The following is a 20,587-nucleotide window of genomic DNA, read 5'->3' on the forward strand; positions in this document are numbered from 1 at the left end:
AATATAGATTATAGATAAGAAAAAATTATATCAATATATCACAAAAGTCACGGTTTGACATGAAGCAAAAATGCAAAGCAATAGAGTTCAGTGCTGCCAAATTGTGTCCCTCTTTGAAACATAACGAAGCAAGCAAGTGACACTTTACTTCCTGTCACATAGTGAGCAGCGCCTCACTGACGCAGATCTCTATAACATGAACGCTTCCTCAAACGTATTGCGTTCTGCTTCTGACGTCAATTGCCGTGCTTTCACATCTGCGCTACGCTACCGCCCTCACGCGGTGTTTAATGAAACTGCGTGAAGTGAGCTGTACTTGAAAACTGCTCGTGCTCTTCGCGCTAAACGTGCGCAGGGATTGAATGAAAGTACCAGATTGGGCGTAATTTCCCAAACGCGTTACAGGTAATCGGTTTTTAATGCGCTTTGCTTCATGACGCTCACATCTGTTTTTTACACCACATAGACTGTTTGTGTTGTGTTACGCGAACGCACATATTTATGCTGGAGAAAACGTGCTCGTGCTGTTTCACGCATGCTTCCAGATGCAGATCTGCTGCAGTGAAGTGATGTATTTACGAGACTGTCGTTTAACGGGCTGGATTAATAGATGCCTTTTAAAGTTAAAGTATGTCGCACCACAGCATTGAAATTGTTAGCGGTTGTCTTAGACGTACTGTATTCACGCGACCGCCATAGTTTACCGGCAAGGTGTGTTGTGATAGTAACGCAGTGTGGTTTGATGCAGTACACAAATCACAGGAATGTATGTGCATGGCTTTTCTTGTGGTCATGAATGTAAAACATCTAAACTGGTCACGACGAGCTGATGCATTGTCAATAAACAACAATTAATTTGTACTTTTAAAGCTGTCCTTTATGTGCTGATTTTGCGTTTCATTCATAGTTTTGGTGATTCGAATTCACAGATTTGTATCAGTTTTGTCTGTCTTTTATGTATTGAGTTATGGACTCGAGATTAAAAATGTAATGTCTAGGTGTGAAGTGTGTAATAAAAAATTGCATAGATTGAGCCTTTATTAATATTTTCTCTATATTAAATATGAATATATACTAATATAGCCCATTCTTATTCCTGTTTCAACATCCTATTTTTAATAAGTAAAACATTGCCGTTTTGGGCATATCTTTAGCATGCAACATGCTTATGCACAAATTTTGCTCTCCTGTTAAACAATTCGGGTATTGAGACCTATTTAAATCACCTATTGAATGAAAATTTAAATGAAATTTAGCGGCATCTAGCGGTGAGGTTCCGAATTGCAACCAATTGCTCTCTGCACCCTCCCTTTCGAAGCACTACGGTGGCTCTCACAGGACAACATTTTGTCACTTTGCTGAAGGAGATAACGTATTTACGAAACGCGTTCTGTAAAGCAGTTTGTCCGTTTAGGGCTACCGTAGAAACAACAAGGTGAATTCCATGTAAGGGGACCTGCGGTGTATGAAGATTAAAGGTAATAACAACATAACGCTTCATTATGTAAGGTCTTTATACACATCTGAAGACATAGTTATGAATATTATATTGCATTTATGTCAATAGATCCTCCAAAAAATGACACACAGCACCTTTAAAGTCAATCTTAAATGAACTTAAAAGTTTGTGTAGCTCAACTTGAATGGCACGTCCAGCACCAAAGTCCTATTTTTGATTCCCAGCTGATACATACAGTATACTGATAAAATGTGGATTTGGATAAATGCGTAATGTAAATGTTATCTGTTCTAGCTTTAGCCTTTACTCTGTTCCTGATGACATTTAAACTGCTTCCATTTCTTAATATTCCTGCTCACTGGCTTCTCTTCACACTCATTTTTTTTATAAGGAACACATGAATATTGCAGATGATCAAGGGTGGTTGAACCCCTCTTTCACTGGTTTTCTTCATCCTGGAATCAGGAACAGACTTTCACCTCTCTTGTTGTCTAAGAGAGTCGAAGGTTCAGGTTTTGACACCAGGGTATGTTAGAAATGTTCTATCTACCCTGTGAGTAATATAAACACAAATTGAAACTGTAATTTTATCTTGACAAGCTTAGTTTCTGAGTGAATGTGTATGTGCGGGCTGGAGTAAGAATGGAAAGCACCAGGCTTTTTTCAAGCTGTCGGATGGATCAGCATGACCTCATTATTACCTCATGGTTCTCCATTAACGCTTATCAAAAACATATGCTGACTGCATTCGGCCATGGAAACTTTCTTTTGTTTTTAGGAGTTTGTGTGTCGGTGGTGGTATTGTTTTTATTTGGCCATTTACTCTCTCTTTCTTTGGTGTTGCCGCTCCACATGCATCTGATTTGTATTTTCCGTGTTTTTCCTGTTTTTCTTTTTCTCCGTTTGCATGTGGAGCAGCAACTAGAATTTGCAGACATAGTTAAGAACTGGTAAAGACGTTTACCAGTACCATTTGCTAACTGTAAAGACGTTTACATTGTCTATTACTGTGGTTATGTTGATTAATGCCCAGTCATGTGACCAGATATATTTTTTAGTTTTATTCATATTTTGAATTGGCTTTTATTTTTTCATATTTTTAATCAATTTTGTAATGTACTTTTGTCATTTTATTTATTTATTGATGTATATATTTATTTATATGCAAAATTCAAAAAATCACACCTGACAGCACTACTTATAGTGCCTAAATCATTATTATCATCTTATCGCTGCAAAAAAATTGAAAAGTAAGAGTTTTTTATTAAAGGTTTTTATAGTTTACAAAAATGTTTGTTAATTAAAATCATATGAAATATTATTTAAAAAAAATGTTGCCAGCAATAAACTTTAAAGTTTAATTTAAGTCGGTAAAATTATTAACTGAAAACAAATAAAAACTAAAACTGAAATAATACATGTAAATGTAAATCCACCTTTATATCACAGAAATACATTATATTTTAAATTATTAAAACAGAAAACTATTATGTTTTGCAATATTACTGTTTTGTTCTGTATTTTGATCAAATAAAAGCAGGCTTGAGATGAGTAAGAGACTGCTTTCAAAAACATTTAGAACAGTAATGTGTCCAAACCTTTGACCAGTAGCCTACTGTACTTCTGTATGATGACAGAAAACTGGCTAGCAGAAAGTAGAAGAGCATCAGCTTCTGTTAGCTAGCCTCATAAATTGTCAGTGAAATAGTGCTATCTTAAATTTAACATATCTGATTTACTGGGTGGATAGCTACTGAATAAACACATTTTAGTAGTTAAACTTTAATACCATAGAAAAAAATATATATACATTATACTAGTTGCACAATAGCTTACAGCACAAGGTTTGAAACTTAAATTTGTGTAATTTTTATGGACATTTTTTACATTATTTTGTGTGCATGATTCAAGAAATTATTTGTGTAATGTTATGGAGGAATGCACAGCGCATGTAGGGGGCGTGGTCTCAATAGCCCTGCAGTAAGCAGTGTGCTTTGGGGACGTTTTTGATAATTGTGCAGGTTAGAAATTCAACTGAAATTGCATTTAATCTGGTTGTTTTAACCAAGATTATTCTTCAAGATTTTTTTTACATTAAATTCCCTGTTATAGGGTAACCTGCAATTTTGTAAATTCCCTGTCTATTCCCATATATTCCCGTTAATTTCCATATTTTCCCGTTAATTCCCATGGAAAGTTTCTAGCCTTGAAAATTCCCTTAATTTTGCAACCGTAATAATGATAAATATTGATAAAAATATGATAATGATATTATCCACTAGGGCTGTCACGATTATTAAATAATCGTCTCATCGCGATGGTTTCAAATCATCGCAATTATTGCACATCTCTATAGAAGACACTAGGGGGAGCTGTAGTCCCTGCATATTGCATATTTTAGTGTCTATTGTAACTAAAGCATGGTAATACTTGTAAAATGTACCACCACAACACAATCACTTAAAAAAACTAAAGCATATTCCATAAAAATTACCTGCAGTACAATTTAATATTATTTAAGCAAATCTCAGTGTGAAAACCAGTCTACCAAAATTTCATTAACATAGAAGTAAAATTTTATTGTAGTCTTGCAAGTGAGAAAAAAACAGACTAGAAGCTTTTCTATGACTGATAGTATTTTAATGGTGGCTTCAATTCACACCTGATCAATTTACTTAATTTACAAGTATTTGGCGGTTGTATTATTGACAGGTAAAAGCCTAAACCTTAAATATATGATGACCCAATTTTTTCCGATGTATTTCCAAGAAAAAAACATAGTCTTGTATTCAGAACAATATGGTCGTTTCAATCGCTGAATCAAAAATGTATGAGAATTAAAAGTCAAAGCTCAAAAACAGACAATTAATCGTCATAATCGCCAAAGCCCCAAAACAGACAATTAATCGTCATAATCGCAACGATTTATTAGACAATTAATCGTCAATCAAATTTAATAATCGTGACAGCCCTATATCCACGTAATGTTCGGTGATATTATTTAATCAGAGCTAAACATATTAAATGACAGAGAATATCAACATGTAAACAAGCAGATCATATGGTTACAACAATACTTTGGCATAAGACGGCGTCGTTGTCTGAAGTGCCGGGAACGATGTCTCTGTGGGCCCTGGGTCAGAATAATCTCTTTATACATGTGTGGGTGGAAACAGGCCACAAAGAGATGGTTCTCACAGCCTTAAACACAAGTCTGTCCCACCACAGGAAGTGAGAGGAGGACAGATCCCGTGGGGCCGATTTGGATGTGACACTGAAGGCCCGTTTCACAGACTTTGAATGGGCCTAAGAGGTCTTTCCATTCAGAATCACCATTGACATTGTCCTGTGACTGTCAGCGTCCTATTGGACTCTCTAAGCAGGCGTGACATGACAAGTTTCCAGTTTCAAGTAATTTCGCTGTCATCGTTGAAAGAGATATGCCACTTGAAGGAACAAAAATAACAGCCAATCAGAATTAAGAGTGTCAGGATGATTAAAGGATTAGTTGTGTCAGGCCTTATCACAACCGTTTTGATGTGTGTGAATGAGTTGTCACGTGTTATTGGCACAGCTTGTCAGGACAAAAAAAACTGAACTTGGTAGAGAGAAAATGTATTACATTGTGTTGCATTTGGTTACAGAGGCTGTAGATGTTGGTAACCAAACAACACTGACTTCCATTGTATGGACACAAAACCACTGAGACATTTCTCAAAATATCTACTTTTGTGTCCTTCAGAAGAAAGAGTCATATAAATGTTTTGACATTTACATTTATTCATTTGGCAGACGCTTTTATCCAAAGCAACTTACAAGTAGGAGAGCATATAAACATTTTGTCAACACAATAAACATTACGGTTAGTTAACAAGGCCATGCTACTAGGAGGATTAAAGCTGGAACAACAAGATTTTTTTTTGACAGAAGACATAGACGGTTATTGGTTAGTCAAATAAATGTGGAAGAGGTACGTTTTGAGCTGTTTTTTGAAGGTTGTGAAGGATGCTGCAGTTCGGGTGGAGGCTGGGAACCGAATGAGTAAAGGTTTTTGCAAGCGATTTGGTGCCTCGCTGTGATGTTTTGAACCACATGAGAATGAATAAACGATGACAGAATATTCATTTTTGGGTACACTATTCCATTTAGTCGAAAGGTTTTGTTTCTGCTGCTAAACATGACACTTTTGTGGCAACTCTAAACTTTTTGTAAACCAAGTTTACATTGTGTTGGATGGTATCGGGCGGGACAAGTCTGCGGTTTGACAGTTGCTGATGCGAGGGTCTCCCTGGGGGGCGTATCTCTGTTGGAAAGGCATTAGTAAAAATGTTCCAGGTCAGAAGTTTAATTGACCCAATCACTGTCATTTCACATCTGAGAGCAGCAAAATCACTCCCAGATGGGCTTGCCTGTCGCCCGCTCTGCTTTGAAATGTAGGCTGAGATTCGGTGGTTGATTTGGTTGGTAACCCTGTGAACTGAAATGTGGTGAAAACAAAATGTCATCATTACTTGAGCATTTGAAGAGTTTGGCATACCGGATGAGTTTATTGTTCTTTAAAATTTAGAATAATAAGGAATTTAACAATTATTATAATTTATTTTATAATTTGTGTAATTTGTTTGAACTATAATTGTATAATTTAATCATTTGTTTTAACTGTATACAGAGCCAAAATACTAAACAAACACCTTGAAGCGACGCAAGCAGTATTTTTTTTCTCAGGTTTTCCACTGGCCCCTTGTTTATGAGGGGAGATTCACATTTCGTGTATAAAAACGCTAGCCGTGCCGTTTTCTCTAGTCAAATGACCCGCGGTGCGCGCGAGTCACTCTGTAAAGTTGAACTATTTCCATCTCGATGTGGCGCACCTAGAAAAATGCGCGTGCCGCACCGTATGCGCATCGCGAAGGCGTTGCTCCCTATTTGCGTGCGCCTGCCGCGTGTCTACATTTAAAATAGCAAACTTGCGCGCGCAAAAGACGCGAAATGTGAATCACCCCTAAACCTTTTCTTTTTAATGAGAAAGACATTATAGGGATGGCTCATCCAAACATTAAAATTCTGTCATTATTTACTCACCCTCTTGTCAAACCTGTATGACTTTCTTTCTTCCGCAGATCACAAAAGAAAATATTTTGAAAAAAGTTGGTAAGTGGAAGGCGCCGGCGCCCATTCACTTCTATTGTATGGACACAAAACCAATGCAAGTAAATGGGTGCTGGTTAAACATTCTTCTGAATATCTTTTGTGTTCTGCTGAAGAAAGTCATACAGGTTTGAAATGCCAAGGGAGTGAGTAAACAATGACAGAATTTTCATTTTTGGGTGAACTATCCCTTTGACACGTTGAAGCTGAATGCAGGTCTGAACACCCGTCTTACATCACTTCCAGTCTGAATGGACGACGGGCCTTTGTTGCTGTTCAAAAGCAACACTTTGTGTCTGTAAAATCTGCAGGGGTCCATTTGTCCGACGGTAAAATATGAGAAGCCCAGCAGCATTGCAGTCAAAACAAAGACATCCAACAACTCTTGTCTGTCATTGATATATTGTTGGCGGTTGTTTAAATTAACATGTCAGATTCCAATGGGTTCGCTTCTTGGTAATTTGGCTTTATTCGCAAATCATGCAGAGTCTCGATCAGCGAATCCTGAGATGAAGACTTTAAATCAAGATCGGTTTGGAGGGGTTGGTTTGTGGAACACAGAATGTGGTTTGGGGTTAGATTCAATTTACAACACTTACTCAAGTTCTGTTCTGTTGACGTCCTCTCTTAAGCTTTGCATAATTTAAGACGACGTAAAGTTTTCTGGATTTATGCATGTAAGTTTATGATTGCATGTGGATTTCTGTAGTCAGGGTTCGAGACTGGTACGGTCTCACAATTACGTACACAAATCTGAACGCATGTGTGCTTATGATACTATATATACACGCTGGCAACGGTATACCCCTCCCTTCGGCTAAAACAGCTCAGCTTTCAAAGGAATGTACATGAGAGTATCTTCAGGTGTAGAGCTGCCCTGCCGTCCCTTGCATGTTTTGTTTTTGTGTGTGTGTGTGTGTTTGTCCGGAAGTCATTTTTATAGCTTCTTTGTGTAATGCAGAGTATTGCAAAACAGCATGTTTACCACTGTTGTATACACAAAAAAGATAAATGTTCCTGTAAATATACTTGAAAAGAATCATAAAACTTGACCGTTTATGCACACTCTATATACAGTACATAAAACTGTTACAAACAATAGTATCTTTGTGTTTTGTTTAATAGGTTCGTATACACGTGTGTGTGCATGTGTGTGTGTGTGTGTGTGTGTGTGTGTGACCCTTTGACCGTAACTTCGAGGTTGGTGTGTAGCATCACGCCCATAAAGGAAATAAGCTCTATAGCACTGATTGCTCAATAAGGAAAGAATAATAACCTAAATATAACGTCTCATCTGCCCGGGCGGACACACCCTAGTTTTAGTTCCTGTTATCAAGTGCCCAATCGCATGTTTTTGACAAATGCTTTCACAAACAGGACACAAAAAAGAGAATATTTTGCCACACCTGCCGATAACGAAGCACAATATTTTTTACGATATACACTGCGTTCCAAATTATTATGCAAATGATATCTTTCTCTGGTTTTCCTAATTTGTCGATGCAAATGACAGTCAGTATAATTTTCAAGTAATCAACAGTTAGGGTACATTTGGAATTTTATTGAACAAACCTCCCACTGACAACAGTATTTATTTAAAAAATGAAAAACTCAAAATGCACTGTTCCAAATTATTATGCACAACAGAGTTTGAAAACATTTCATAGGTTGTAAAAAACTGAAAATGGTCATTTGTTGAATTTGCAGCATTAGGAGGTCATATTTACTGAAATCAAAAGCTATTTCAATCAAAAACATCCTAACAGGGCAAGTTACATGTTAACATAGGACCCCTTCTTTGATATCACCTTCACAATTCTTGCATCCATTGAACTTGTGAGTTTTTGGATAGTTTCTGATTGAATTTCTTTGCAGGATGTCAGAATAGCCTCCCAGAGCTGCTGTTTTGATGCTAACTGCCTCCCACCATCATAGATCTTTCGCTTGAGGATGCTCCAAAGGTTCTCAATAGGGTTGAGGTCAGGGGAGGATGGTGGCCACACCATGAGTTTCTCTCCTTTTATGCCCATAGCAGCCAATGACACAGAGGTATTCTTTGCAGCATGAGATGGTGCATTGTCATGCATGAAGATGATTTTGCTACGGAAGGCATGGTTCTTCTTTTTGTACCATGGAAGAAAGTGCTCAGTCAGAAACTCTACATACCTTGCAGAGTTCATTTTCACACCTTCAGGGACCCTAAAGGGGCCCACCAGCTGTCTCCCCATGATTCCAGCCCAAAACATGACTCCTTGCTGACGTCGCAGCCTTGTTGGGACATGGTGGCCATCCACTACTCCATCCATCTGGACCATCCAGGGTTGCACGGCACTCATCAGTAAACAAGACTGTTTGAAAATTAGTCTTCATGTATGTGTGGGCCCACTGCAACCGTTTCTGCTTGTGAGCATTGGTTAGGGGTGGCCGAATAGTAGGTTTATGCACAACTGCAAGCATCTGGAGGATCCTACACCTTGAGGTTTTCGGGACTCCCGAGGCACCAGCAGCTTCAAATACCTGTTTGCTGCTTTGCAATGGCATTTTTGCAGCTGCTCTCTTAATCCGATGAATTTGTCTGGAAGAAACCTTCCTCATTCTGCCTTTATCTGCACGAACCCTTCTGTGCTCTGAATCAGCCACAAATCTCTTCACAGTACGATGATCTCGCTTAAGTTTTCGTGAAATATCTAATGTTTTCATACCTTGTCCAAGACATTGCACTATTTGACGCTTTTCGGCAGCAGACAGATCCTTTTTCTTTCCCATATTGCTTGAAACCTGTGGCCTGCTTAATAATGTGGAACGTCCTTCTTAAGTAGTTTTCCTTTAATTGGGCTCACCTGGCAAACTACTTATCACAGGTGTCTGAGATTGATTTCAGTGATCCAAAGAGCACTGAGACACAATACCATCCATAAGTTTAATTGAACAATATAAAATTAAATGTTTACGACACTTAAATCCAATTTGCATAATAATTTGGAACGCAGTGTATTTGTGTTATGACATGAAAATGATTAGCTATTTTTTTCTCCTCAGTTGTGACGAACAGTGCTGGTTAGTCTCCTCTTTGTGGTGATACTTCTTGTCACAAAAATGTGTAGATGTGTTGCTATTTTGGTCCTCATTTTTTAGGGAAATATTATGGCATCCTTGAGACACTGCTAATGCTAAAGCTAAAAGATCAAACACTTGCGTCACTTATATCAACACCGATCTTTCAAATAAAAAAGCATTGTAGACCATGTCCTTGTTGAAAAGCATATGCTGGTTAGGTATGTTTTGAAGCATGGTAGCTGGTTTGAGCTGGTTTAAGCTGGCCTTTAGTTGGTCATGAGCTGGTTTAAACTGGTCCTGAGCTGGTTATATGCTGGTTATGAGCTGGTTCTGAGCAGGAGCTAGTTGCTAAGGACCAGCTTAAAACCAGCTCTTGACCAACTAAGGACCAGCTACCATGCTTCAAAACATACCTAACAAGCATATGCTAATTTTTTCAATAGGGGTATTGGGTTGTAGGTCCTCATGACGTTACTGTCCAAGTTACTTGTAAATGTTTTATTTACCCGACAAGCCAATTTTGACTTGCATTCAGTTCTTTGATGGGGGTATAAGCTTTGGACATTGCTCACAAACACTAAGTGTTTATCTGAAGGGTTCATATGACCGACCCAAACAGGTTTTTGATGTTCGTTTCTGTCAGGCGTCACATACAAAAATAAATATTACTCGCAATTATGTGAAGGTCAACTATGGATTAGATACTTGTTGGTGTCCTGTGAGGTTAAACGTAAGACTAGATGAAAGTGTACGCTAATTAAATTCATTGGCTGTTCATGAACTTTCATGAAGGTTTACGTTTTATTAGGAGTTGAAAAAGGTAATGTACCCCTGATAGCACACATACATCTTGGAGACGTCTTTCTGATGTCTGCATTACATCTGCAAGACTTTTTTTTTTTGTTTGCGCATTTACAATACATCTCTGAAATGTCTTCTGTCAGATGTAATATAGGCAGTTTCAAAGCAACAACATAAATAAACGTTACTGCGCATGCGTGCATTCGTGGACTTCCCTTAGACATTCACAAATAAGTGCCTGTGACAGCCTGTTACTTGGCTAAACTTGCCTCTCCAATATTTTGAATTTAGACTGCAATACCAAGGTCAACCACTAGTAATTAATGTACCATACGGTTTCTTTATATGCAACCAAACTACAGGACCCATTCAACAAATCCTTTATTTAATACAATTATTATACAAAGAATCTGCTGCCTATGACACTTTTAACCACCACATACTCCTGTCGACCCTCAAGGCTATGGGTGTCTCTGGAGTGGTGCTACAATGGTTCAGGTCTTACCTCACAGGTAGGTCATTTAGAGTATCCTGGAGAGGAGAGGTCTCTGACTCCCAACATCTCGACACAGGGGTGCATCAAGGCTCAGTGCTTGGTCCGTTGCTGTTTTCTATATACATGACATCCCTAGGCTTTGTCATTCGGAAACATGGCTTTTCCTATCACTGCTATGCGGATGATACACAACTCCACCTGTCATTTCAGCCTGACGATCCGACTGTTTCTGCACGCATTTCAGCATGCCTAGCCGACATCTCTCTCTGGATGAATGACCATCACCTGCAGCTGAACCTTGCAAAAACAGAACTGCTTGTAATCCCAGCCGACACAAAGATTCATCACAACTTCTCCATTCAACTGGGCTCATCAACCATCACATCTTCCAGAACGGCCAGAAACCTGGGAGTGGTGATCGACGATCAGTTTAACTTCACTGATCAGGTTGCCAGCACCACCCGGTCCTGTAGATTCATCCGCTAAAATAATAGGAAAATTAGACCTTTTCTATCCGTGCATGCTACGCAAGTCCTAGTCCAGGCTCTTGTTCTGTCCAGACTGGACTACTGTAATGCACTACTGGCTGGACTTCCAGCTTGCACAACCAAACCTCTACAGATGATCCAGAATGTAGCGGCAAGAGTGGTCTTCAATGAACCGAAGAGAGCGCACGTCACTCCTCTCTTCATTAAGTTACATTGGCTCTCTACAGTCGCTCAAATCAGATTCAAGACTCTGCTCCTGGCCTACAAGACCACCACTGATTTGGCACCCCCTTATCTTCACTCGCTAATGCAGACTTATATACCTGCCAGATCCCTACGCTCTGCAAACGAACAACGTCTTGTGTTGCCATCCCAAAAAGGTAAACAATCTCTCTCACGTACCTTCTCGGGATCGGTTCCACATTTATGGAATGATCTGCCCGCTGCTACAAGATCAGCAGATTCTGTAGCCATCTTTAAGAACCATCTGAAAACACATCTCTTCCGTCAACACCTGACTGATCAGTTCTGACTTCTATCTCTTTTTTACTCTTTAAAAAAAATACTTAGCTCTGTATACTGTGGTAGGCTATATGAGACCAGTTTTCTTTTATTGCACTTATGCTTTTTGTTGTCCTTATGTTGTTCCATTGTTTCCCTCATCTGTAAGTCGCTTTGGATAAAAGCGTCTGCTAAATGTAAATGTAAATGTAAAATAATAATACAAATTAATATTAACATAAATTGAATATAATATAAATAGTTATATTATTAGACACTATCCAGACATTTAGCAGACATCTTACAGACGTACCTGTGTTATCTGGAGTTATCTAGCATTGATGTCTCTTCTCAACTTGCGTTTGGAGAGTCTGTTCTCTTCAAAAATGACTGTGTTTATAGTACAATAGATATTTTGAAATGCGTTAGTCCATGTTTTTATTGACCGTAAGGATCGAGTTTACTACTGGGTGTTTAAATAAGACCTCTGAGAAATGTGCACTCTAATTCCAAATGCATGGCATTCCCTTCTAATCCTGGACCTTTACAGCCCCGATCATATTTCTTAGAGATTCAAGCCGCTATGTTCAAATACCTGATAAAAAATATATGCCTTTGATTTGGTGTAGAATAACATAAACAACCTGCTCGCAACACAAAGGGTTTAGACAGCAATCTTCTGGTTCCAGGCCGTCTTTTCCAGTTTCTATACAAGAAGTATAGCTATTATTTATCTGGCTCAAATGTGTCAAAGACTCAATGACATGAACTTCAGAACCTTCAGCAAATCTAGAAATTTCTTGCAGGTGTGTCCTGAAGTAGGGGACTCTCAGAATTTGCATTACAAAAAGGCGCATTAGCTTGGAACTGGCATCTAGTTTTTGTCACTTATTGATATTTTGGTATGCGATATGCATCAGCTGATCTGTGGATGAGACTAAAAGAGCTTAAATTAAATTAAATTAAATTAAATTCTGCCATTTAATTACTCAACCTCAAGTAGTTTAACATCCCTATGACCTCCGTTTTTATGCAAATTATGGATGGCAACGCAACCAAACTTCAAAGCGTTGAAAGTGCGTAAAGACATTGTAAAATAGATCCACGCGACTCCGGTGGTTCAGTATTAATTAATATAATGCGACGAGGATACTATTTGTGCGCAAACAAACAAAAGTAACGATTATATACAAAAACTTCCTGATCTCATTGTTCGTTTCCAGTGTGCGTTCCCGAGAGCCACATGACTTTTTTGCTTGCCAGTGTTTACAGGGTACAATCTTGCAATGCGTTACACTGTCCTAAGTGTTCTGTTGTGATGCTAAACAAGACAAACACTTGAAACATTTAAAGAGCAAATGGAGGACAATATTCTTGCATAATGACTGACGTGTAATGCAAGAACTTCCTCACCGTGGATAGTTCCTCACCACTTAAAGGCTGCTTGCTGGATGTGGAAATTTACTCAAGGACAAGGCCTTGGTTTTCTCTGAAAATGACCCTGAATGTGTGTGGCACAGTAGGTTCTGTCTGTTTGAGAGCGAACATAAGTTTGTTCCTTGACGTTAATAACAGTAGACATCCCACACGATGGTTAACAATGTTTTGGCTGCTGTGTTTGCAGTCATACTTTTCTGTAATATGAAACGCAGCCATTGAGTTTCTAACATGTTATCACCTTGGAAAAACGTAAACTCTCTATTTAATTTTTTATTCATTCTCGCGCTAGGCCGTCATTGCCGGCCGACGGAGCCCAATGGCTTATTGGTGTCGAGCCACTATCCCATTGTGAAGTTTTCATTTATCGAACCGACCACCATCAATCATTCACTGTCATGGATTGCTATGGTATCGCAGCGTTGGTATTTTGACAGCCAGAACATGTCGACTCCCCCCAGAAGTAAAGCTGATATCATTGTCTGAGCAGTCTTCTACTGTTTTGTGTGCACTCATGGTTTGTCTTAACTGCTTCAATATTTCTTGACTCTCCAACATGTCTGCATTTGGCTCAAGAATCAGGTCTGTAGTTCAAGATCTTTTTATTGCTTTTAGGTCAACCCTTACAAGGAAAGGTTTAGAGATCACCCAAAAATGAAATGTAAGCCATAATTTACTCACCCGCATGCCATCCAAGATGTATATGACTTCCTTTCTACAGCCAAACACTGAGTTTTTTTCTTCGTAGCGTTGTAATGGCATTGGATAGAGCCCCGTTTCTGAACCTCAAAAAAGGGCATCCATCCATTATAAAAGCAATCCACACAACTTCTGTAAATTAATACACGTCTTATGAAGTGAAATTTATGTTTGTTCGAAAAAATGATGAATATTTTGAGCATATTTAGTCACGTTTGGATGTAAACATAATACATCACTGGCCACACACAGGCTCCATGAATCTCAATTTTCAATCTCATTGGTTCTTGTGGTCATAATATTAGCTTTTACTCAAAAGAAGATATTTTAAGAAATGTCTCCGTGGTTTTGTGTTCATACAATGGAAGTCAATGGGTGCCAGTGTTGTTTGGTTATCAGCGTTCTTCAAAATATCTTTTGTGTTCTGCAGAAAGAAAATCATACAGGTTTGGAGTGACATGAGGGTGAGTAAAGTCTATATGAATTTTCATTTTTGAGTGAACAATGAAAAAATGTTGACCAAATATTCACACATACACCGTTATTGGATGTTGTTGCAGTGTTGTAACAGTGTTTTTCTAACGTTGAGACACACATTGTTCACTGTGGGATACTGGAGTCCTGCAGATCTCTGGATTATCAAAACACTCCTATCAGAGTTTCCACTGAGGATGTGCGGTTGCAAAAAACAGATACACTCAATACACTGCAGACCTATATGTTTGTCTTGCTTTATTCTGTCAGAGTGTGTTTGAATGACACGCGTGCGCTGCTGCTTGTACAATTCAATGCAGAGACGGGAAACGCAATCCGTTTCCTCTTCCTTTTCTCGATTAAGCGGACAGGAAGCGCTCTTTCTTTTTGACAGATCGGATAGGGATGGTCTCTCAGGTCAGCTGACACAACAGGCTGTGATGAAAGACAATGTTAATGGTGTCACTTTCTTCTCTAGAATTAGTCTTTATCAGTTGAACGTACGTGGGTCGCCCCATGTGATCTGAGACGGTCATTGTGATATTCTTTTCAGGGAGGAGCCCAGTGACCCTGTGATGTCACGAGTTGGGTCTCCGTGGTGACGGCAGCCACCGGATGGATCTGCTACATGGCCTGTGTTACGCAGTCACAAAACACAGTGACTTTGCTGCTGTAAGAATCGATTTTTTTTAGTGCCAGAGAAGGGATGTGATCCCACAATTAGACACGGCTGTTTGTAACTATTGTGGCAAAATATTAAGCGGGTGCAAAATTGCCATATATGTTGATACGGTACGATGTCAATAATCATTGTAATATCATGGTTATTTAAAATATCTCTAAACTGTGACACGGATATTCATGGATAACAACAGCAATGTCCACATACTCGCATGAAGAGGCGTAGGTGAAAACTTTAATGAGATTCAGCAAACTTATTTGTAAGTTAAGGCATGTGTCATGTCAGATATTTTATAACGCTTTAGCAGCTGTATGAAGCTTGAGAAGAGGCGCTCACAAATCCCTCCGATTGTATACAGAAAAATCTAAGCAACACTTTGTCCAAAAAATGTGTTCTTTGTTCCTGAAGAAAAGCGAAAGCCATTTGCAGTTTGAACAACAAGAAGGATTATTATTTTGGGGTAAACCATCTCCTGCACAGCGGCATTCCGGATCCACAACCCGCTGATAATTCCATCATTCACTGGGCGGCTGCATTCACCGATGAAGTTCAGGGTCACTTAGATAACATCAGTACTTACATAATTATGTCTAGCCAATGTTGTGCTAGACACGGCTGGTGGCCTCAGAAGAGATGAGATGCTTTGCCACATACAGTACATCAGCGTGCTGGTCGCATTTCCGATGCGACCTGACGCACTCAGCGTCTGTTTGGATGTTCTCATGGCCTCTAGAAAAGCCAGCTGCATTTTGAGTCCTGGGCCATCAGAATCTCAGTGTTCTCGGTTGAAAAACAAAAGGCCGTGCCCTTAGCGGGCAGTGAGACGCTTATGCAACACTGCATCATTAGTGCGATGGATTCATGTGGACCTCAAATTCACTGTGTTTGACTGTTTTTTGTCAGTCTGAGAATCTGGGAGCTTAGGTTAAGACTGACTCAGACACTTTTACTTTTTTGTAAGGGAAGCATTACAATGAGCTTTCCTGTGGCTCATTGGTTAGAGTATGGCGTTAGCAACGCCAAGGTCATGGGTTCGATCCCAGGGGATTGCTCATATCAGGAACAAAATGTTTAGTATAATGCAATGTAAGTCATTTTGGGTAAAAGCGTCTGCCAAATGCATAAATGTAAATGTAAATAACTGCATTTAGCCACCGGACAAACTTAATGAATTATGAAAACACATAATTGCATTAGTCTGCGAGATAGAGGGGCTTTGCATCTGATACAGTCTATGGTGGTCAGACTTGGCCTGAACCGAAGGACATGATCAAAGAGCAGAGAGGAAGTTCACTTGAAAATTCTTGCAAAGTATACTTCGCGAAATAACGGATGGGTGAACGTTCAGTAAACCATCTCAATATGTGAGCGCTGTTGCTTTGCCAGAACAGATGTGGCCTGGAAATCTCTTGGGAATTTTTGCCAAATGCATGAATGGAATTCTCTTTAAATATGATGAATTAGTGATTGACAAGTTCTAAACATATGAATCCAATCAGGCCAATGCACACTAGATTGACTTTTAAAGCAGAGGTAACGCACGCAGTTTCTGACGATCTTATATTAATCTTGAGTACCTATAGAGTAGTACTGCATACTTTGTATCTTCGAAGAGTCTTTAGTTTGATCACATTTATAAAAAACAGATACAGCTGTACGATTATTTCCGAAAACAGGCGAGCCCCTGAAGGCGTGCGGGGGTGGAACTACAGCACGAGCACACAATACATCATCGTATTATCCCTTCATAACTGTTTAATATTCAATATAAGTTTGTGTTGTTTACCTTATGCACGTATGCAGTGTTACATCTCCGTCACATGCTTGCAGTATTCGACCACTACACACTTGTTAACTGGCCAATCAAAGCACACCTCGATTTTCAGAGCGATGAGCTTTGTATAAAATCCACCCGTTTCAGAGAGGCGGGGCAAAGAGGAGATACAAACATGCACGGTATGTGAAAAACACAGCGTTTTTTAACCTTAAATCGTGTAACCAAATTGCAAAAAAATGTCGACAAAAAAATCTAAAACAAACGATAATATTCGTTTTAGCTGTCATATGACCCCTTTAAACGATCTCCAAATCCAGCGTTATATCCACCGTTTATATAACATTCCTCACCAAAATGCAGTGAACTGACAAACACAGCTGAACCTCAGTACAATGAACGAAGCGCATTGATGGGCGGGCTCTTGCTGGTCGACGTGTGGGCGTGCTCTTTTTCTTGCTCTTGCTGGTTGTTGTGTGGGCATGCTTTTCCAGGAGATTTGTCCAATAAGGGACTAAGAAAAGTTGTTACGTAAGGGAATTTCATGTACGAAAATAACTTCCGAAACCTATACGAACCCTAGGGGTGTGGTTCGAGGACAGAAATACTACGTGATACGTCCAATTCGTTTTTTTGACAAGTTGACCAAGTTAAGCATGAGAAGCCAGCATGTTTAACATTTTCAAGAAGTCAGAATGCATGAAACACTGTTGCACCACCCCTTTAATGTATGAAATACTGTTAACAACTAATTTAACTCTTTTTGACTAAAATAAACTGTTTATTCAGATATATTACTTATAGTGCACGAAACAGTGGAGCTAAGAGCTTGAATACCAGCTTAATTATGTTAAATGGGAGGACATTTGTCCTGTGGCCCAGTGAAGTTGAATATTATAGAATATTATATAAAAAGAATATTATGCAGCATACACAGAATTAAACATCTCTTACGGTTGTCATTTTTCTCATTGCAATTGTATATACCTTCTTTCAGCCCAACCCCCATGTTCCAAAAACCTGACTGTTCTGTCAAATATTTTGAAAATATCACATTTCTCTATCTGGGTTGTTAATATACGTCAGATTACAGAAACAAAGGGAGTTTACTGTTGCTGTTTCTAGGTATCATTGTCTGCCAGCTACAAATTCCTAGCCTATATTCAAGAATTAAACACGATTTACTGATCTATCATCACAGGGGTGTGGCAGCCTGTATGACCAGAGGAAATCTGCGAGATTGAAAAATCATTATTGCTCTTTGTCATCTCACGCTTTGTGCCTGTGTTTGCTGACGGTGCTCAGCAAACAAGGTTTAATAGTCCATTGCTGACACAAAGAAAAACACACTGGTTGCAGCAGAGACAGAAACCTGTTTTTAACCTGCCTTAGTGCAGAAAAAAAATCTTATGTGGCGAGTCAGAGCCCCCTGGGATGTACTTGTGTAGTTCAGTGGTTCTCAAACTGGGGGGGCCCAAGATGGGTCCGGGGGGCCACAGTTTTTATGTAATTTTATGTAATATAGAAATTTATAAAAAAATTTGTGCAATCAAACATCAGAAAAATTAGACCACCAACCAAGAGAATCGATGTTCCAGCATTGTATAATTGAATATTTATTTGGTTTAGTTAAAATTCTAAGTTTAAGATCATAAGTCTTTATTTGGGGGCCACAAAGCAATGTGACCAACGCAAGGGGGGCCTTACAACGGTGTGAAGTGTACAAACTGTAGCCAAAACACCCCCAGACATTCAACAGAGATAAGTGCTTCGATACAAGGTCATTTCATTTCACAGCTGGGGACCTTTTACTTGAATGAAAGGATGAGATTTTTTTAAACAAACAGCATGTGGGGTATGTATGGATGTTTCCTACGCCCATTTATATCTGCTCTACCTTTGTCTCCTGAATTTAGGAAGTTCAAATGCAATGCAGACCCGTTTCCAAGAAAATATGGGTGCATCCTTTAAAAAAGAATCTTTTGCAATTACATAAAATTACATAATATTAAAAAATTACATAAATATTTCTCAAAATATCTTCACACACTTTTCGTCCTGCAGTTGTCCAGGTCGTCTTACATGAATTGCTTAACATGCAATCTTTGTAATCTTCTGTCACACCCTCATGTTAGATATGATCTGCATCTTTTGACCTAACTGTGGAGTTGGGCGGTTTTGGGTCATCTGATACACACTGATGTCCTGGGGAGCGTGATGTGCACGCAGATGGATGTGAATGTGACCTTTTCATGCACTGTTAATGAATCAGGCTCATTTCATCCTGGCTGTGAATTATCTTCCGTTTTAACTGCAAATGAGGGCAGCATATGCAAAATGTTTCGATAGACCATTTATCTCAAATTTCATCAGACTGAATGTTCCACATCCAGAATAAAAGTTTGTGTTTACAAAATATACACTATGTCTGTGTACTGTGCATTAATTTTGTATTTATAAACACGCACACATGTATATATTTAAGAAAAATAAAAAAAATAATAAATGTTTATATATAATTTAAATTATGTATAAATATTAATATATACATGCAGATATTTCCTAAATATATATACAAAATAAATAAATACAAAATAAATAAGCACAGTGCATTTTTTCCTCAAGAATTTGTGTAATTAGTTTTTTATTTACAATACCGCAAGTGTTTTACGTAAGGGATAATGTACAGGCAGCCGGTTGTTATTGCGGAAATAAGCCAGGACAGTGGGATAAAACATCTGCTGTATGATAGAAATATTTTTGTAGCTGCTTGCTTTTAGCTGTTTGGCAGCGTTTACTAGCCAATGAATGACTATGATGATCTTTGTGTTTGTTTTAATTTTAGGCGTCATTGGAACTAACAGGCGGCACGGTCTCCGGCTCCCAGCAGGTATGACTATATAAAGCACATTCCCACAGAGAGTCCTTGAACTGCAGCTTCACGACACATTCCATGCAATGCACAGCGAGTCCAGTCTTCAGTTTACGACCTTGGTTAAATCTGTATGTTCTTTTGAATTGGACAAACACACTTTTAGGAAGAGCTGCTACAGATGAATAGGAGAAATGTAACAGTTTTACAATCATGATGCTGATATCTAAAGTGACAAATGCCAGATATAATTTCTACATCATTACATTTATAGGAATGGGAACAAAGGGTTTTAAGAAAAACAGATCACAATGTTTTTATGATTTATTAAATTGCTTTATTTCTAATGGAGGCATTTTTATAAATGTCTAATATTTCTACAAATATTTCTATAAATTCTGATGAGTAATTTATATTGAAAATGTAGATTTTTATTAAAATCTCTTTGTTCCATTCTTGTTCTTTTCATTTTCTGCGTCTAAGTCTTGCTGTTTCTTCTGGAAAAAATGCTTTAGACTCGACAAACTGGCGAGACATTTTACAGCGCTGGAGCAGGAAACTCTGGTGACTTTAATGACCACACACACGAAACTACTCGTTTATAGCCTCAATGCTCTGTTTCCATCTCGCTGGCGTTTTCTCTGAGCTCTTGTGATGAATTTACCATCACTGCAGGTTCTTCTGCTGAGAGACGGAGAG

The 20,587-nt window shown here is 38.7% G+C and overlaps 1 protein-coding gene across 1 annotated transcript in view; it reads left to right on the top strand.

Annotated features, from left to right (window-relative positions):
- The first annotated feature begins 307 nt into the window (after positions 1-307).
- add3a (adducin 3 (gamma) a) overlaps positions 308-20,587 on the top strand; it is an 81,342-nt gene continuing 61,062 nt past the window's right edge. The window contains exons 1-2 of the mRNA XM_057325591.1: positions 308-405; positions 19,862-19,906. The gene's annotated coding sequence lies outside the window, so the exon portion shown is untranslated. The remainder of the gene's footprint in view (positions 406-19,861; positions 19,907-20,587) is intronic.

This window comes from Triplophysa rosa, linkage group LG25 (assembly GCF_024868665.1).
Source record: "Triplophysa rosa linkage group LG25, Trosa_1v2, whole genome shotgun sequence".
Lineage (NCBI taxonomy): Eukaryota > Metazoa > Chordata > Actinopteri > Cypriniformes > Nemacheilidae > Triplophysa > Triplophysa rosa.